General features: G+C 38.5%; 1 protein-coding gene across 3 annotated transcripts in view; it reads left to right on the top strand.

The window, feature by feature from the left end:
- The first annotated feature begins 10853 nt into the window (after positions 1-10853).
- ATF2 (activating transcription factor 2) overlaps positions 10854-19692 on the top strand; it is a 77670-nt gene continuing 68831 nt past the window's right edge. The window contains exon 1 of one of the 3 annotated variants that reach the window (XM_043487506.1): positions 10854-11022. The gene's annotated coding sequence lies outside the window, so the exon portion shown is untranslated. The remainder of the gene's footprint in view (positions 11023-19692) is intronic. The other 2 variants (XM_043487505.1, XM_043487504.1) reach the window with 2 other exon arrangements.

Raw genomic sequence — 19692 nt, 5'->3', positions numbered from 1 at the left:
TAGGATGGACTGGAGCCAGTTATGGTCAAGATTGAAGCATACTCTTAAAGACTTGTGGACTTGAAAAGGGGAGACGTGTGGTATATGATATGGAGTGTATGTGAATAGAAGTGCAGGGCAGGAGTAAGGACAGTGACCAAGGACTCAAAAAGACCTGGGAATACCTTAAGTTTCACACATCAGGCTGATTGGTCCTTGGCAGAAGAGCCCACAACAGTCAAAAAATTAAATCTTATAGAAGGAAGATAATCTGATTTCCAGAGATATCCCACATTATAAATTCAAATGTCCAGTTTTCAACAACAACAACAAAAAAAATCACAAAATATTTAAAGGAACAGGAAAGTATGGCTCATTCAAAGGGAAAAAAAAAGATCAACAGAATCTCCCTGATAAAGACCTGATGGCAGATCCACTAGACAAAGACTTAAACAACTATCTTATAGATGCTTGAGGAACTAAAGGAAAATGTGGAGAAAGTTTAAAAAGATGAATTCCCTGATTTCAAAACTTTGAAAATCTACAGTAATCAAAACTCTGTGATACTGGCTTAAAAATAGATACAATAGACCAATGTAATAGAGAGCCCAAAAATAAACCCTTGCATATATGGCCAAATAATCTTCACACTTTTTTTAAGTAGAGTATAGTTGATTTACAATATAGTCTTAAGTCTCAGCTGTATGGCAAAATGATACAAATATTTTTTCAGATTATATTCTATCATGGTTATCACAAGGTATTGAATATAATTCCATGTGCTAACAGTAAGTCCTTGTTGCTTATCTGTTTTATGTATAGTAGTTTGTTAATTCCATATGCCTCCTAATTTGTCCTTCCTCTCTCCCTTTTGGTAACCATATGTTTGTTTCCTGTGTGTCTGTTTCTGTTTTGTATGTAAATTCATTTGTACATTTTTTTGAATTCTACATATAAGTGGTATGTAGTATTTGTCTTTCTCTGACTTCACCACATATGATATCCTCTAGGTTCATTCATGTTGCTATAAAAGGCAATATTTCATTCATTTTTATGGGTGAGTAAATTTTTTTGTAAATTAACTTTTACAAAAATGCTAAACTGTTCAGTGAAGAAAGGACAGTCTTTTCAGCAAATGATATTGGGAAAACTAAATATCCACATGCACAAGAAAAAAGTTGGACCCTTATTAACAATCTACAAAAATTAACTCAAATTGGATTAAAGATTTAAACATAAGACTTAAAACTATAAAAATAAATGGAAAAAAAAAACCTCTTGGAAGAAAATGGCAAAGTTTGGAAGACAGTTGGATGTGGCAGATTTCTTGGATATGACACCATGGGTACAGGCAACAAAAGAAAAAATAGATAAGTTGGACATCATGAAAATTTTTTAATTTGTGCAATAAAAAATCTTAACAATGGGAAAAAATATTTGTAAATCATATCTTATAAGAGATTAAGTTCCATATAGAGTACTCCTAAAACAAGAACAAAAAAAGAATGATCAAAGGACTTGAATAGATATTTCTCCAAATAAGATACTCAAAAGGCTAACAAGGACATGAAAAGATGCTCAATATCACTGATCATTTAGGGAAATGCAAATAGCCCACTAGAATAGCTACATCAAAAAAATAACAAAAGTTGACATGGATGTGGAGACAATGGAATCCTTATGCACAGAAAGTAGAAATGTAAAATAGTATGGCTGCTGTAGAAAATAGTATGGTGTTCCTCAAAAAAAAAAAAAAATATATATATATATATTTATATGAGAATAGTCAAAATCATGGAGACAAAAAGAATCATGGTTGCTAAGGGCTGAGGTGAGGGAGATTGGGGGGAGGGGGCTATATATTAATGAGTGTAGAGTTTTAATTTTACCAGATGGAAAGAATTACGGAGATGGATGGTGGTGATGCTTGCACAATACTATGAATGTATTTAATGACTGAAATGTATACTTAAAATGGTTAAGATGGTATATTTTATGTGTATTTTATCAAAAACTTGAAAGGGAGGGATTAAGGGCCTAGAGATTTCAATAAGGTTGAAGATCCTTTCAATGTTTAGACAAGTTCTTTAAATTTCAGTGTTCAAGATCTCAGCAGTAAGGTAGGTCAAAGGAATGATGGAATTTTGTGGTTAAGTTGCTGAATGGCTAAAGTTGGGTAGAAATTAATGTTATTGAAGTTAAGCTTAAGGAAGAATTATAGAGAAATGGGAAATAACATTTAAGAATCAACCATCTCAAGCTTCTACTGTAAGTTTAAAATTCTATTTGATCATTTTAGCTAATATGGTTTTGTTTGCATGACAAGTAAAGAAAAGTTTGTTTTATTGCAGTACTATCCTCTATTTCTGCTTTATTGACTATGCCAAAGTCTTTGACTGTGTGGATCACAATAAACTGTGGAAAATTCTGAAAGAGATGGGAATACCAGACCACCTGACCCACCTCTTGAGAAACCTATATGCAGGTCAGGAAGCAATAGTTAGAACTGGACACGGAACAACAGACTGGTTCCAAATAGGAAAAGGAGTACGTCAAGGGCTGTATATTGTCACCCTGCTTATTTAACTTATATGCAGAGTACATCATGAGAAACGCTGGGCTGGAAGAAGCACAAGCTGGAATCAAGATTGCCGGGAGAAATATCAATAACCTCAGATATGCAGATGACACCACACTTATGGCAGAAAGTGAAGAGGAACTAAAAAGCCTCTTGATGAAAGTGAAAGAGGAGAGTGAAAAAGTTGGCTTAAAGCTCAACATTCAGAAAACTAAGACCATGGCATCTGGTCCCATCACTTCATGGGAAATAGATGGGGAAACAGTGGAAGCAGTGTCAGACTTTTATTTTTTTGGGCTCCAAAATCACTGCAGGTGGTGATTGCAGCCATGAAATTAAAAGACACTTACTCCTTGGAAGGAAAGTTATGACCAACCTAGACAGCATATTAAAAAGCAGAGACGTTACTTAGTCAACAAAGGTCCGTCTAGTCAAGGCTATGGTTTTTCCAGTAGTCATGTATGGATGTGAGAGTTGGACTGTGAAGAAAGCTGAGCACCAAAAAATTGATGCTTTTGAACTGTGGTGTTGGAGGGAGACTCTTGAGAGTCCCTTGGACTGCAAGGTGATCCAACCAGTCCATCCTAAAGGAGATCAGTCCTGGGTGTTCATTGGAAGGTCTGATGCTGAAGCTGAAACTCCAGTACTTTGGCCACCTCATGTGAAGAGTTGACTCATTGGAAAAGACCCTGATGCTGGGAGGGATTGAGGGCAGCAGGAGAAGGGGACGACAGAGGATGAGATGGCTGGATGGCATCACCAACTCGATGGACATGAGTTTGAGTAAACTCCGGGAGTTGGTGATGGACAGGGAGGCCTGGCCTGCTGCAATTCATGGGGTTGCAAAGAGTCGGACATGACTGAGCGACTGAACTGAACTGAACTGAACTGATCCTTTGCAAAACCTTTTAAAAATGTGGTTTCTACACATGAAATAATGAGTTGCTGAATTTCTCTACATTCTGAGAATATATAAATTTCATAATTTCATGGTATTACTCTATTGATAATACTATGAACGTCAGAGACAGTTCTATCACTACTTGCCGAATTATTAGGGGCAAAACTTATTTTTTTTTCAGATCTAATACCATTCTCCTCTGCCTCAACAAACATAGCAACGTTATGCCTTAGCTTGCTTTGACAGTTAACAAGTAGTAGTGAAAATCTGTCATAGTATACAATTTATTCATTGGAAGGACTGATGCTGAACCTGAAACTCCAATTCTTTGGCCACCTGATGCAAAGAATTGACTCATTGGAAAAGACCCTGATGCTGGGAAAGATTGAAGGAGAGGGGAAGAGGACGACAGAGGCTGAGATGGTTGGATGGCATCACCAACACGATGGACATGAGTTTGAGGAGGCTCCAAGAGTTGGTGATGGACAGGGAAGTCTGGTGTGCTGCAGTCCATGGGACTGCAGAGTCAGATGTGACTTAAGTGACTGAACTGAATAGGATTTATAAGAAACAGTAGCATCTTAATAGTTTTCTTTAAGTATATGGCATGTATATAGTTTATTTATACTTCTCTCTTTCCTCCACCTGTCCCCGTCCTACACTTCCCTTACACACAGAAGCTCACTTGTGTATAGTCCTATAGGTTTTCTGGTGATGTATATATCATAATTTACTTGAACATTGCTACTTAAAGTGATGTCCATGGATCAGCACCATTAGTATCATCTGGAAGCTTGTTAGAACTATAGGTTCTGGAGCCTCACAGCAGATCTTTTGAGTCAGTATATATATATATATATATATATTTTTTTTTTTTGGAGTTACATGTGTTCCCCATCCCGATCCCACCTCCCACCTCCCTCTCCACCCTGTATATATTAATACATTAAACTCAAAGCTTACAGTGCTCCTCAAAGAAGCACTACCAGAATACTACAATTGCCAGCATGCCATGACTCAGACTTCTTTATCTCTCAAAAAGCTGTCAACTCACTCGTTGAGAGACTTATTTTCTCCTCCCTATTGCAATGTACCACTAATCCAGTGATTCTTAAAGTGTGGTCTGAGAATTCTGAGAGCCCCAAGAGCCCTTCAGGGAGTTCATGAGGTCCTCTTTTCCATTTACATAACTCCGTGAGGCTAGATTTTCATCATATACTCCCAACTGCAAATCAAGTGCAGAAGAAGATACAATAATGCAACTATCTTCTCTTAAGCATGACATAATAGTTTGCAAAAATGAAAATAATTTTATTCCTTTTGTTTTGGAAAATATAATTATTTTCCCCCAAAATGTTACTTATGGTAACAAGTTGTTATGAGGTACAGGGTCCCAAAGTCAGGAAGTTGAGAACCACTGGTCTAATTTGTCAGAGGGAAAATAGGCTTTAATACACATCTCAAAAATCTATAGAAATGTCAATTTTGTAAGTTGAGAGTAACCTGTCTCCCTAGGTCATATCCTTTTGGCTATCAATCTCTTTATAATCTCAAAATATTGGCATAGGTTCTTGGCAAGAATCTATACTTCTTTCTCCCAAATAATGTAAGTAATCTGTCTCTTAGATGTTTTGTAATTTAGAGCTTCTTTCTCAACAATAATGAAGGGAAGAACTGACCTAAGATTAACAGGGACTCTTAAATCCAAGAGCTCCTGATTGTCCTGCCTATTTGCACTAGCTATTATCCTGCAGCAGATCTTGGTAGAGACTCCTAAAAGGACTCATGGTTGTTGTCAGTGGCTGCTTTTGAACAAAAAGCATTTAGTCAGCAATTCCCAGCCATGGAAATGCCAGGATCTGCTCCTCTTATAGAAAAGTCACAGGGTTTGCTTCCTCAAATAGCTGCATAGGTTGGCTGAATCTCTCGGATGCTGGACAGCTCAGTATTATTCCCTCAAGACTTGTATCTTAAAGTGAAATCGCCTAGTCGTGTCCGACTCTTTGTGACCCCATGGACTATAGCCTACCAGGCTCCTCCATCCGTGGAATTTTCCAGGCAAGAGTACTGGAGTGGGTTGCCATTTCCTTCTCCAGGGGATCTTCCCGACCCAGGGATCAAACCTGGGTCTCCCGCATTGCAGATAGATGCTTTACCATCTGAGCCACTAGGGAAGCCCATCTACTTCTCTAGAGAGGTCTAAACTATCTGTAGTTCTCAAGTCCTGTAAAGTTGTATAAAAGGAGTAAGCTTATAATACTGCATGTTATCACACTCCTGCTTTATTTTCTCCATAGCCCTTACCATTGAGTTATCTGACTATATAGGTACTGTATTGCCCCTCCTCCCACAATGAGGATTTGCTCAGAGGACTTTGTCTTATTTATTGTTGTGGTCTTAGGGTCAGGAACAGTGCCTGACATATTGAGCATGTTTTATGCTCCATCAGTATTGACACTTGATGAAAAACAGACAAAGCATTTGGTTGACAGGAACCTGAGAGACTGTGTCCAAAGTAAGAAGGTAACTGGAAAGAGCTAGGTATTGGCTAGGGCCCAGGAGAGTCCGTATGACCAGACCTACCTTGGTTTCTGATAAATAAGGAACTCATGATTTTGGTCTTATTTGGGCCTCAGGTTGATAAGTAGACTAGATATGGGGAGCCAGGAAGGGTAGACACAAAGGACAGATAAAAGTCTTTATTCTGGGAGTAGTTCTATCTACTTTTACTGGTAATTTAATAGTGTGTGGAAAGCAGACCATAATGATGACAAACCCTCTTTGTAGGGAGTGGGATGAGAGAGATAAGATAAGTCATTGAGATGAAGGATGAAAATGAGGCCTTAAATGCCATTCTCTCTCTTTGGGCTGGTGTCACTGAAGCTGGCATAAGCTTATTGGTGTAATTTGAAGATAAATACAGCTCCACAATGCCATACACAATGATAAATTCTTTTGAGGGGTGGGAGGTGTGTAGTGGTCTTCCTTGCACTTGAAATGTTCAGAATGGAAATTTCCATAGTGAGAATAGGTGCTGAGAGATAACTGACATAGGTCATGGTTGTCAGTGTACAAGAAAACTCTGGCAGTGTACAAGAGAGAGAAGTCATGAGATAGAAGCTACCCCAAAAATCAACTAAAGGGTCTTAGGTTATGCAGTCCTCATCTTTCAGATATCAGGTGGGTGGGTAATTAAGTCTGCTTCACACCACACAGACACACATAAACACACCCTTCCTGATTCCACAGGCAAAATCTAAACCACTGTACTGAGTTGCACCTTGAGGATACCTGTGAAAATACCTGTGAGGATACCTATAGAAACTCTTTCCCCTAGTCCAAGGCAGACATAAGGGATGCCCTGGACTATGCTATGTTTTGTTTAGTTACAAACAGAAACTACATTTTATAAAGTAAATCTTCCCATTTTACTCTTTTTATAGATAGATATTTATCTGTATATATAGTAGGGTTTTAGTAGCATTCTTATGAGCAATAACAGATTTATGGATGAATAATCACATAAATACTTCTAAATAAGATGGAAACATAACACTCTGTGGCATTGGGAAAGTTTTGAGAGCATTTAGAGGCCACCATTGTTTCTTGTGTTTCTTTAGTAATGGACACTTTGTTCAACAGAAAGGAGTTTTCTTCAAATAGTCTCCTTGTATTGAATGAATACCAGTTTTATTCAGAAGTCATGCTAGTTTCTTAAAGGTGGTTCACCAGGTCCTCACTAATTTTCCTAGGAGTAAGTTAGATAGATACATATGTGGAACAATAAGACAGGCAAAGAAGCAGTCCAGAAGTTTCCTGCCCTTGTTAAAAAAAAAAAAAAAAACTTGCAGAGAACTTTAGAGCTCTCAGGGATATTGAGAAACAAGAAAGTGAGAAAATTTTTGTGAGATTATGCATAAATAGTGAGCTTACAAGTTCACAGGATCAGAACTGAAACTACTGACTTCATTTTGTTCACACCGAATGTTTTCTCCATTGCAGTAAAGCCATAGTGAAGGAACTGTTGTGGAACTAGATGTAGATAAAGTGAGCTACTTTGCTATGCCAAACTGCTACATGTATATATAACAGATTTGCATTCATTCCACCCATTTTTCCCTCTGACCTCCTTCATTTTTAAAAAAGTTTTTAATTTTTTGGCTGCATTGCATGTGGGATCTTAGTTCCCCAACCAGGAACTGAACCCAAATTCCCTGCATTAGAAGCATGGAATCTTAACCACTGGACAGCCAGGGAAGTCCTCCTCTGACCTCCTTTATGTTTTTTCAGTTTTGGTATATTTTCCTTAGACAGTTAGCAAAATGTATCCTCACAACAGATCAGGGTACCATCTGTATTACTAATGATTCTCCTCCTGTCTAAAAGGACTCCCAAAGACTTCTTTAAAAATATATTTTAACCCATTATGTAGATAATTATCAACTTGGCAAAGTACTGGAGGAGGAGGGATGAAGAGGAGAAATTTAAGACCAAACCTACTGCCAAATGAAAATGAATCAAAACTGGAGAAAAGAATTTCAAATTCTTGACATAAGTGAATGGAAAATATTTTTTAAAATTCATCTAATTTGAAATGCTATAACATTTATAACTCACTTATAAATGAGTGACATGTGACAGTACACAGTAAACAGGGTGACAGTATACACCCTTGTACTTGTACTCCTTTCCCAATTTTGAACCAGTCCATTGTTCTATGTCCGTTCTGACTGTGCTTCTTGACCTGCATACAGGTTTCTCAGGAGGCAGGCAAGGTGGTCTGGTATTCTCTTTAAGAACTTTCTATAGTTTGTTGTGCTCCACTCAGTCGATTTAGGATTTGAAATAGCTCAGCTGGAATTCCATCACCTCCACTAGCTTTGTTCGTAGTGATGTGTCCTAAGGCCCACTTGACTTCACACTCCAGGATGTCTGGGTCTAGGTGACTGATCAAACACACCATTGTGGCTATCCAGGTCATTAAGATTTTGTTTTAGTTCTTCTGTGTATTCCTGATACCTCTTCTTAATATCTTCTGCTTCTGCTAGGTCCGTTACCATTTATGTCCTTTATTGTGCCCATCTTTGCATGAAATGTTCCCTCGGTATTTCTGATTTTCTTGAAGAGATTTCTAGTCTTTCCCATTCTATTGTTGTCCTCTATTTCTTTGCATTGTTCCCTTAGGAATGCTTTATTATCTCCCTTTGCTATTCTTTGGAACTCTCCATTCAGGTGGGTATATCTTTTTTCCTTTGTCTTTCACTTCTTTCTTTTCTCAACTATTTGCAAGGCTTCCTCAGACAATCATTTTGCCTTTTTGCACTTCTTTTTCTTGGGGATGGTTTTGATCACTGCCTCCTGTACAACGTTACGAACCTCCATGCATAGTTCTTCAGGTACTCTATCAGATCTAATCCCTGAGCTCCTGAGGTTTTAATAATCAATGTTACACTACATTAACAGTACTACAGTGTTACTAACATATAGGGATGGTACTTTCATTTTAACTTGAGACATAAACTGTGTCAATAATTTGTCTTCTTTCAGGTCTCTTGAGTAATGAAATTAGTTTTAAAAGAGGGGTTTGTTGACTCACATACAGGCATACAGGCCGGAAACCTGCTAAATGCCAGATACCGTTACTGAACTGCAGGTTCTTTAACTGTCAAATACATGTCCCACAATCTTCCAACAGTTTCTGTTTCACTTGAGTTTGGAGATGTTGGAGAGTACAGTTTACGCTCATGAAAGTGAAAGTGTTAGTTGCTCAGTTGTGTCTGACTCTTTGGGACCCCATGAACTAAAGCTCACCAGGCTCCTCTGGTCCATGAGATTCTCCAAGCAAGAATATTAAAGTGGGTTGCCATTCTCTTCTCCAGGGGATCTTCCCAACCCAGGGATTGAAACCATGTCTCTTATGTCTCCTGCATTAGCAGGCAAAGTTTTTATTGTCGAGCAAATATGTTCATATGTAAACTCAATTCATAATTTTGCTACAGACTATAAATCATCACTTAATAAATGGAAAAGGCGGCACTGGAAAAAATGTGCTTTTAAGAAACTAATGCAGATTTTTGCAGGGGTCCCTATCATACTTTTCAACGTGCCAGTGTGTATTTATTGAACAACCAATATCCCTACAGTTAACATTTGAAACATTTAAGTTGTAAAAAGAATCACAGATTTCTACTTCTGTTTGTAAGAGTGTATCTGTGTCAACTGCGGTGCAATAAATATCTTTTGTCCTTCATATTAATCAAATGACCCCCCCCCCCCACACACACACACTTTTTAAACAGGTACCTTCAAAGTTTGAGAGATATTTTCTTGGTATTGCATCGACCTGTGAAGTAGCAGGATAGTAACATGGAACGAGCGCTATATCTATGCCATATTAGTGTTTTCTCTAAAGTGTTAACACGGAGTTGTTGATGTTTTAAATATTTGAAATTATCTCTACTAAAATTGATGTATTTTTGTCTATAACTACTTAGTAAGGGAAAATTGATAAAATAGGATACACCATAATATGGAAGCTTTTCTCTTATAAACAAGTCCCTGTTACTATTTTAAGTTAGGGAGATATAGTGTAAAGCACTGTTATTTCCTTTTGGTAAGTTACTTTGAACATAATTATATGCTAAAATCACGTACAGGGCGCGCTAAGAGCCGGAGGAATCAGTTTCAGCTACAGCTTAGTAAAATTCGAAAAAATGCCATTCACAGTAAAGGCTTTCTCGTTTATTTTCAGAACTGACATCTTGCTTTCCCATTTCAGACGTGTTGGGGGCTCGAGAGTTAATTTCCAGCAGACTCCACTTCTTCTAAACCGAAGCTCTCCGTCTCAGGGTTCAGTTGTAGCCGGAAGGTGGGTTACGGTGAACGCCTCCCTACGCTTTACTCTCCTTTCTACCTAGGACCGGGAAGTGACAGAAACGGAAATACCAGGTTTCCAGAGCTGGGCTCAGAGGACTCCTGCTTTCTCTCCCGCCGCTCGCAGCCTTCCCAGAGTTCACCTTTCCTTCCTGCTCACTATCAACCTCACGCGACCTCAACATCCACCTGCTCCGGCGCCCCACACCCGCGCCCGCCTCCCAGCCGTCTGCCAGTCACAGCCTTCAGTTGCTCGCGGGTTACAGAGACACAGCTCTTTTGACACTCTGGTCCCGCCCCCTCCATAACTGCTTCCCGCCCTTCGAGTTCTTTATCCAATAATCAGCACCCGAGTATCCCTTGGTTCCCGCCCCGCTTTCCCTGCCCTCCTGAAGTCCCACCCGCTTCCTTAAGCCTGACGGAACCACCTGACCCGGAGGCGCTCCGTCTGAAGGAAGGCTAGAAGGGGCGTGTGCGTGTAGGGGAGGGGCGCGAGAAGAAAGGAGGGATGCCGGGAGTGGGGCGGAGAGAAGGGTTGTCAGTCCGATCTCGCGAGAGAGGACGGAAGCCTGTGGGAGCCCGTGGCCTTTAAAGTGTGGTTCAGCCCTTTCCTCTAGGGGTAGTTTGTAAACACCGCGGAGCTTCGGTCTTCCCAACGACCGAAAAGAGCATGAACTAGTGAGCTGGAAAGGTGAGTAGTGATGAGGAGAGGGCCGCAGGACTGGAGACTGTAGGGATACGGAGAAAGAAGGCACTAACATGGCGACGTCGCTCACCATAGTCCCCACCCCCCGCTTCCCATCACCTCCGGCTCTCCTGCCTGTGTGCCTAGCCCTCGGGGCGGCTGCGGCTGTGGCTGTGCTGCCGCCTCTGCGGCCCGCGCGGCGTCGGCTTCAGGAGCCGGACTGGCCAGGCCGGACCGTTAGGTAACTGGCATTTGTTGTTCCGGCCCCTCCCCGCTCGCGCGCTTTCCTAACGTGGAGGAAAAAGGAATAACGGCTTCTCTTAGACCCCTCCCCCGATGTACCTTCCCCGTCTCTGGTCAGTTCAGAGGTCCCAGGGGCACATGTCGAAGTCGCAGGGGGCGCAGGGAAACCCCGCTTCAGTTCTGGAATGGAACAGGAAGAGGGCCGGCTCCGGTCTCTGCACTCAGTGGCTGGGCACTGTATATGATGGTGGCGTGGGGAGGAACTGGACGCGCGGTTGGAAATAGGGTCAGGGTCTCTGGCTGCGGTGGAAGCTGACGGAACAAATGGAATGGAGAACCTGGGAGTTGGAAGTCTTGGCCTTTTCTGTCCTTTCTGCCCCTTCACTCTCCCGCCACCCCCCACTTTTTCCCGATGGGGCGGGGCTGAGGTGCGGGTGCAGATTGATTCTAGTATTTTCCCCATTTTTTTTTTTTTTTTAAATTTTAAAAAACCTTCCTGGGTAGACTGCAGAGAATCTGTAGGGGTATAACCTTTGCTTTTTTTTTTTTTTTTTTTTAATTGATGCCCTGGGGACCAGTACCGAGAGTATGTGTATGTGGGTTTGGGTTCTGTGTTCAGTGGTTAAACTGACGCTAGAAGGAGGGAGAGAGTGAAAGAGATGGGGACTATTTTTGTGCCCTTAGATCGTATAAAGTTATCTTTGCCTTTTGCTTAATGAAGAGTTTTAAAACTGGCCAGGCCAAGAGCAAAACTACTGTGAATATGATGGAGTAAAAGGGATTACTCCTGATGTACTTTAGGCTATTGACTAGTACCTGTTATTATGTGAAAGTAACAATTTCTAAGGAATTTTAAAACTTGGAGACAGTAACAGTAGATACACTTAATGTATAGATTTGAAATCAGAACAAAAACTGTTCCACTGAGCACATTTTTTGTCCTATCTGAAGAAATTTATAACCACTGTCAGTAGTCTTTCTAGTCATTATCTTAAAGCCTATATCTTTGGTCTTTTGTACCAAAACTATGAAGGTGAGAAGCTTCTTAGAAAGTCATCCCTATGTGGTTAAGTGCCCTGAAAGACAAATATAATAGCAATTATATTTTGTAATTGATTACACTGACTTGAAGAGTCTACTAAGAACACTGTTCTCAAAGCGGCAGGGACATCATTGTAAAGTATGTTAAAAAAATAGAGATGCTTTTCTTCAGATCAAACAGAATTAAGGCCATCGATAATTGAATCCTAATCTTTGTAAAATAATCTGTAAGAATAGTCCAGAATTACAGTGCTGTGTATGCTGCTTCCCCAAGACATGTTTAATCTTATTCTGAGAGGATGTTGCCACCATTAGGTTTTTAACTAAAATATAATATTGTGGTAATTTAGAACATAAGTGCTTGTTTTTTAATTGTCAGTAAGGACAGAGCTTTCAGGTGCTTTTGTGCATATGTTTTTAAGGTACATAATACCTTCTGCAGATTTGATTATTTTCTAGAAGTTCTTTTTAAAACATCTTATTAGAATGTTTATTTCATATTTGGGGCACTATATTATCTATTAGATATGTAATCCAGAAATTCCTGCATTTACTTTACTTGGAATATGTGTTTCATATTTTAAAACTAAGATTAAGAGTAGAAATTATTGTGTCAGCTCTTTAATAAATTGGAGTGTTTGTATTTAGGATTTAGAAGCTGTATGAATTTCGTATTTAAAAGCGATGTACTCTGCCTCAAATTTCTACTGCCTATAATTAGCATTAACTTTCAATTAATCATCTACATTTTTTCTACTTAAATTTTTGTTTTTTGGAAAAGTTGGGGTTTAATGATTTGTATGTTCTCTGCTGGTAAATTGTTGTTAGATCATGTTAGATCAAGTAAACTGTCCCACTGTACGTGCTGTTTCCACTCATTTTTTTTTTTACAAGCTCTTCCTTCCATTATGAAATAAGACTATAAACTGGTACTTCTTTCTCTTTAATAGTCTTACTGTAATGTCCTCCGACAAGGTAAAGTAGTTGAAGTCTCCCTATTTAAAACCAGATTTTCACCAGTCTTTCACTGAAAACCCAGTGAGTAGCAATAATTTATTTTTTAAAATAAAAACATAAAATGTTTTTCTAGTCTCTAATTAAAATGTACTGTAAATAAAACAAATTAGCAGTTATAGTCAGTAGTTTAACTCACTATGTTTCTGTGTTTATCTTATTCGCACACCTATTAAGACTAAGAACGTACATAAAATTCCTCATGTTCTCTTAATGTAACTTAATGAGGTAGTAGTAATAGTATTCACCTGTTCATATCTAGGGCCCAATCCCACAAAACATCTTATTTCTGTTTCTTAAAGTTAAAAAGTTAGTGTGAGGTATAGTTTCAAAGAAATTTAAAGAAGTTTGTGGATCTTTAAGGCCAACAATAATTGGAATTATTTTACATATATATTGTAATTGTAAATACATAAATATTACTTTCACTTAATTCTTTTTAACAAGCTTGAAACTGATACATTCCTTTACATTTTTATGTTTAGTGATGCTTTTTTTCCCTCTTCTTGTCATTTTGGTAATTGTAGTAATTAAAAACATTTTTTGCAACAAGAAAGGATGTGAATAAATGCTTCGGGGGCTAGGCCTGTTCACCCATGTCTGCAGTCTGTGTCTTAACAAAGATGGTGATTCTCAGTCATTTTTTCTGTCACAATATCCAAGGAATAGAAAGCACTCCCAACAGCTGTTGTTGTTTAGTTGCTAAATTGTGTCCAACTCATTGTGACCCCATGGACTGCCAGGCTCCTCTGTCCTTGGGATTTCCTAGGCAGGAATACTGGAGTGGGTTACCGTTTGCTTTTCCAGGGGATCTTCCCAATACAGGGATCAAACTTGTCTCTCCTGCTTGGCAGGCTGATTCTTTACCACTGAGCCACCGGAGAAGCCCAGTCCCAACAGTAATAGTAGCTTATTATTGGAGAGATTCTCAAGAAGATTAGTAGAGAAAGACAGGTGGGAATGATTGTAATTGGCAAAAGCCAGTTGGTAAATCACCAGGTGTATTTTGGTATTATATGGCTACCTTAATAATATAATACCTTAATAAAATACCTTAAGTTTATAAATATGTTCCCTAAACATTCTTTAGTTTGCCTCATGGAACCTAAATCTTTGACATTCCAGCTTTATAACTTAGTTTTTTTCTAATTGTATTGTTTAGGTTAGTGAGTTTCCGTTTATTTGTTGGAAACATGCTAGAATAGTGTTACCAGAAATCACTGAAATGATAAAATTATGATGCTGTGATTTCTATGCAATCCAGTTATCATTTTCTTCTGCTTCACCAATCCCACCTTAAACATTTCAGTGAGAACTTTCATTTCTTCCTCTCCTTAGTGGAAGAGATGATTTAATTTAAAGACCATATTTCTGATATTTGTGCTTCTGATTTCTTTACTAATTATTTACTATAAGTACAACATCATTTCTCAATCACATTGTTGAGAGTCACTGATATCTTTTATCTTTGTAAGATAGATTTTAATGATTGTGAAGTATGGATATTGGAATGAGGGTTACTTCTGAGATAATATCTCTTTCATTTACTTGAATTTTGACATACTTTGTATGGTGTGGGAGGAGGTAAGCTTACTAGTGTTGTTATGGGAATTTTACATAATCTATGTTATTTGTGCCCTCTTCAAAATGAAAAATTATTATTGATGTACCCCTGAGTGGTGATCATGAATTATTTTAATTCTTGCTGAGCTCTGAATTTCTATTTAATCTTTTTATTCTTACAGAGATAAGTTTTTAGTGAGGAAAAGCAGTGATCAAGAAGCGCATTTTACACATCTGCCTTGAGCAAAAACAATGCTGGAGATGTTATTTCACATAACTGATATGATTACCAAGTCTAAAATAATGTTATTGGTAAAAACTTGGATTAGCACTGTTCATATTCATAACCATTAATCTGTAAGTTCTTTGTGTTTATATATTTCTAATCTTGTTCTATTATAACTTTAAACTTTAAAATAAGAACTTGTTTACCTTGCATCACTTAAGAAGTAGAGGTCTGGCAATAATCAAGACTCACTTGAGAAATGAAGTTTGACTTAAAAATTGGACTACTGTTATTTTTATTAAAGAACATTTTGAAACATTGGGCTAATTTCACTGTTCACATACAGTCATCCCTCAGTATCTGTGGAAGTCTGGTTCCAGGATCCCCTGTGGATACCAAAATTTACTGATACTCGAGTCCCATATATAAAATGGCATTGTATTTGCATATAACCTAAGTACATCCTCCCATGTTCTTTAAATCATCTCTACATTACTTATGATACCTAATACAGTGTAAATGCTGTGTAAATGGTTGCCAGCTGGAGGCAAACACAACATTTGCTTTTTAGAACTTTCTGGAATTTCTTCCCCCCAATTTTTTTTTTTGCCACACTGCTTGGCATATCGGAATTTCCCTGACTAGAGATTGAACCTGTGCCCCCTGCATTGGAAACACAGAGCCTTAACCATTGGACCACCAAGGAAGTCCTGTTCCCGCAAATATTTTTGATCCAAGGTTGGTTGAATCCATAGGGCCATCTGCACTCATAATGTACTTTCATGAATACAGTATTGAGACGTCTGTGATGCTCTTCATGTATCTCATCAACTTCGAGGAATTTCATCAAAACTCTGGTATACTCTTGGGAGTGGTGATATGTGTGAAGAACATCTGTCATGTGTGCTGTGCATTTGTACGTGGAATTTTCCAGGCAAGAATACTGGAGTGGGCTGCCGTTTACTACTCCAAGGAATCTTTCTGACTCGGATCGAACCTGTGTCTGTTGCATCTTCTGCTTTGGCAGACAGATTCTTTACCACTGTGCCTCTTGGGAAGTCCCGTGTCTGCTGGGAGTGGGCAACAATTAAAAACTACTGCTTTCATCCTTAAAGCTGAGCTTACATTTTTCTCACTTCCTTACACTGATGAACTAAACATGTACCAGATAACTTGAGGGGATAACATCAAATTCATGGGTTAAAGATTAATAAAAAAAACTTCTGTCTAAAAGTTTAACTAATTCTCACCTTCAGGCTTTAAAAATAAAGGAGGTAGTAAGATTAGGATTATTAGGAAAATGTGCATTTAAAGTCAAAATAAAACACAGTAAAACTTATAATAAACTGAATAGATACTGTATGAGTGCTATGCTCTGTACTTAATGTATTTTACTTATACAGTAATTTCATTTTTTTTTTTACAATCCTGAAACTAGTATATTTTTTTTACTGGAGAGGATAGTAGTGAAATCATACCATTTAAATTTTTCCTAGCTTAGAAACTCAAAGAATCTTAAACGTTGAAAGGGGAATGAAGTCCTTCTAGCTTACAGCTACAGGTTTTCCGCTGCTTAGATTTAAGTCTATTATGACTATACTGCTCTTCCCAGTGTGAGCTCTAGGATCATTTCTTGGCATTTTGTTTGTTTGTTTTTGGTTCTTACCAAGATATGAGAAGGAAATTAGAGCACAGAGAAAGCTCTAAATCTGTGCAGTTCCTTGGTCTGCAAGCCTGTCCTCCTGAGTACCTTAGGATTTTTGCTTTATTAATTTTCTATTCCTCATCAGCAATAACCACATACTTTGCATTATAGAACAAACGAAATTTATCTCTCAACTTTTGTCAGAAGTCCACCTGGGCCCTCTTTTTAGGGCCTTACAAAGTCTAAATCAGTATGTTGACAGAGCTGCAATTTTTTTTTTTTTTTTTGGAGGCTCTGAGGAAGAATCCACTTTCCAGTTCATTTGGATTGTTGACTGCATATAGTTACAGGACTGCCGTTCTCTTTCCTTGTTGACTGTCAGTTGGAGCTGATCTTCACTCGTAGAAGCTAAAATGCTTTCAGTATTGCTGCCTCCAGTAATGGCAAGTAAAGTCTATCTCTTGCTTATCTCTGACTTCTGCTACTGTCAGAATCTCTCTGACAGAGAAAGTTCTCTACTCTCACTGGGTCATATGATCAGATTGGCCCATTTGGATAGCCCAGGATAACCTTCCTGTTTTAGAGTCTGTGACCATTTTTACATCTGCAAAGTCCATTTTGCTCTGTAACATAACCTATTCATAGATTCCAGGATTTGGGGTGGGGACATCTTTGGGCGGCCATTCTGCCTAGTGTACTCATACATACACTCCTGAAAATAAATTTGATGAACTGTGTACTCTAGCACATTTCTAAGTTGATTCCTAAAGTTTTTCTTTGTAAGTTTAGTTTTAGTTGGCTTAAAACTCATCATTCAGAAAATGAAGATCTTGGCATCCAGTCCCATCACTTCATGGCAAATAGATGGGGAAAAAGTGGAAACGGTGTCAGATTTCATTTACTTGGGCTCCAAAATCACTGCGGACAGTGACTGCAGCCATGAAATTGAAAGAAAAGTTTTGACAAACCTAGACAGTGTATTAAAAAGGAGAGACATCATTTTGCTGACAAAGATCTGTATAGTCAAAGCTATGGTTTTCCAGTAGTCATGTAGGGATGTGAGAGTTGGACCATAAAGAAGGCTGAACGCCAAAGAATTGATACTTTCAAACTGTGGTGTTGGAGAAGACTCTTGAGAGTCCCTTGGACAACACGGAGATCAAACCAGTCAATCTTAAAGGAAATCAACCCTGAATATTCATTGGAAGGACTGATGCCGAAGCTCCAGTACTTTGGCCACCTGATGTGAAGAGACAGCCCATTGGAAAAGATCCTGATGCTGGAAAAGATTGAGGGCAAGAAGAGAAGGGGGCAACAAAGGATGAGATGTTTGGATGGCATCACTGACTCAATGGACATGAGTTTGAGCAAACTCCAGGAGATAGTGAAGGACGGGGAAGCCTGGCATGCTGCAGTCCATGGGGTTACAAAGAGTCGGACACAACTTAGTGACTGAACAACAATAAGTTGAGTTGAAAAAAGAATGATTTCTGACTTTTCAAGATATTGACACCATTCTAAGTACAGTTGATTTTTTAAGAACACAGGTTTGAACTACATGGGTTGACTTAATGTGGATTTTTTTCAGTAGTATATACAACATTACTGCATCACCTGCCAGTAGTTGAATCTGTGGGAGCAGAACTGGGAAAGTGGAGGATCCACAGATACAGAGGACATCTTTTAAGTTACACTCAGGTTTGGGACTGTATGGAAGATTGGTGCCCTGAGTTGTTTGAGCATCAACTGTGATCCTTAGTGATTCGATCTGTCATTGGTTTAAAAGACAAACGACTTAATTCACCTTTAACAATTGAGCATTTTTATTGTTCCTTTTTCTTACTGAACTTATAATTAAGAATAATTTTTTTTGAATCCAGGGTATTTTAATGCTTTAAACTATTTTGATCACATCACCTTATCCTACTTCTTTGCAGCAAATATAAATTGAACTTTACAGAGTTTCCTATTGATTTCCTCTTTGCTTTGTTCTCATGAAGCTCACTCTCAGGACAATGCATTTTTCCACAGCATTTTGAGAATAGAAGAGGCAATCATTAAATGAAAGGGTTTTTGTTCCTGTCATCACACTGTTCAATACATCTGAATTCAAAACATTCCTCAACACAAGGCACAACATCATTCTTAAAAAGCCATGCTTCGCTTTAACAGCACTATTTATAAGGGTGCCTTGATTAATGGAGGCTTTAAGACACTCTTATATTAAATCAGCCCGTTGTTTTGTTCCATGGAGATTTTTACAATCCAGGGCAATGCATTGTAGTAATATTTGGTATGGCTAAGAGCTATGGGTTTCTTTTCAAATAAGGAATTATGAGCACTTAGGGAAAGCAGGCAGATGATTATTAGGAAAGCAAACAAAGGGAAGTTGAAGATACAGAAATTGATTTTCTTAAAACATGTTTTACTTATCAGTCCCTTGAAAAGTCTTAGTGTATCTGCAGTAATACAAACACCTGTCTGAACGTTGCTCCCTTGAAAATCTGTTCCCCCACCTACCTAACTCTTCTGCTCCCACAAGGCCAGAAGCTAGCTTCTCTCCCAGAATCCACCTTAAGTAGAATTAATTCCTTTCTCACACTAATGTCTACCTTTTTGGGCCCTGTTCTTTGCCCAATTTCTCTTTCCTGAATACTTGCCATTAGTAGTGTTTGTCCCGTTTAGCAGACAGAGATCCTACCCCTTACCTACAAGTTGATTTTGTCCAAGTATAAGACATACATTCACAGTAGCTGGGGTAGGGTAGTAGTGGTAAAGGAGAGAGTCCTTACATTTGTGCCCTTCAAGTTACAAACAAATAAACCTTTATTTTTAATGTTTTTCAAAGTCTAGATAATTGGCTTAACCTTGCATGCATTAAACATGAGCTCTGTTTGTCAGGTTCAGCTGGCTGGCTTAATGTTGCTTTTGCTTGAAGTAAAGA

This window comes from Cervus canadensis, chromosome 15, assembly GCF_019320065.1.
Source record: "Cervus canadensis isolate Bull #8, Minnesota chromosome 15, ASM1932006v1, whole genome shotgun sequence".
In the NCBI taxonomy this organism is placed as follows: domain Eukaryota; kingdom Metazoa; phylum Chordata; class Mammalia; order Artiodactyla; family Cervidae; genus Cervus; species Cervus canadensis.
The sequence above is the reverse complement of the archived record's forward strand: the minus strand, read 5'-3'. Positions and strand labels throughout refer to the sequence as shown.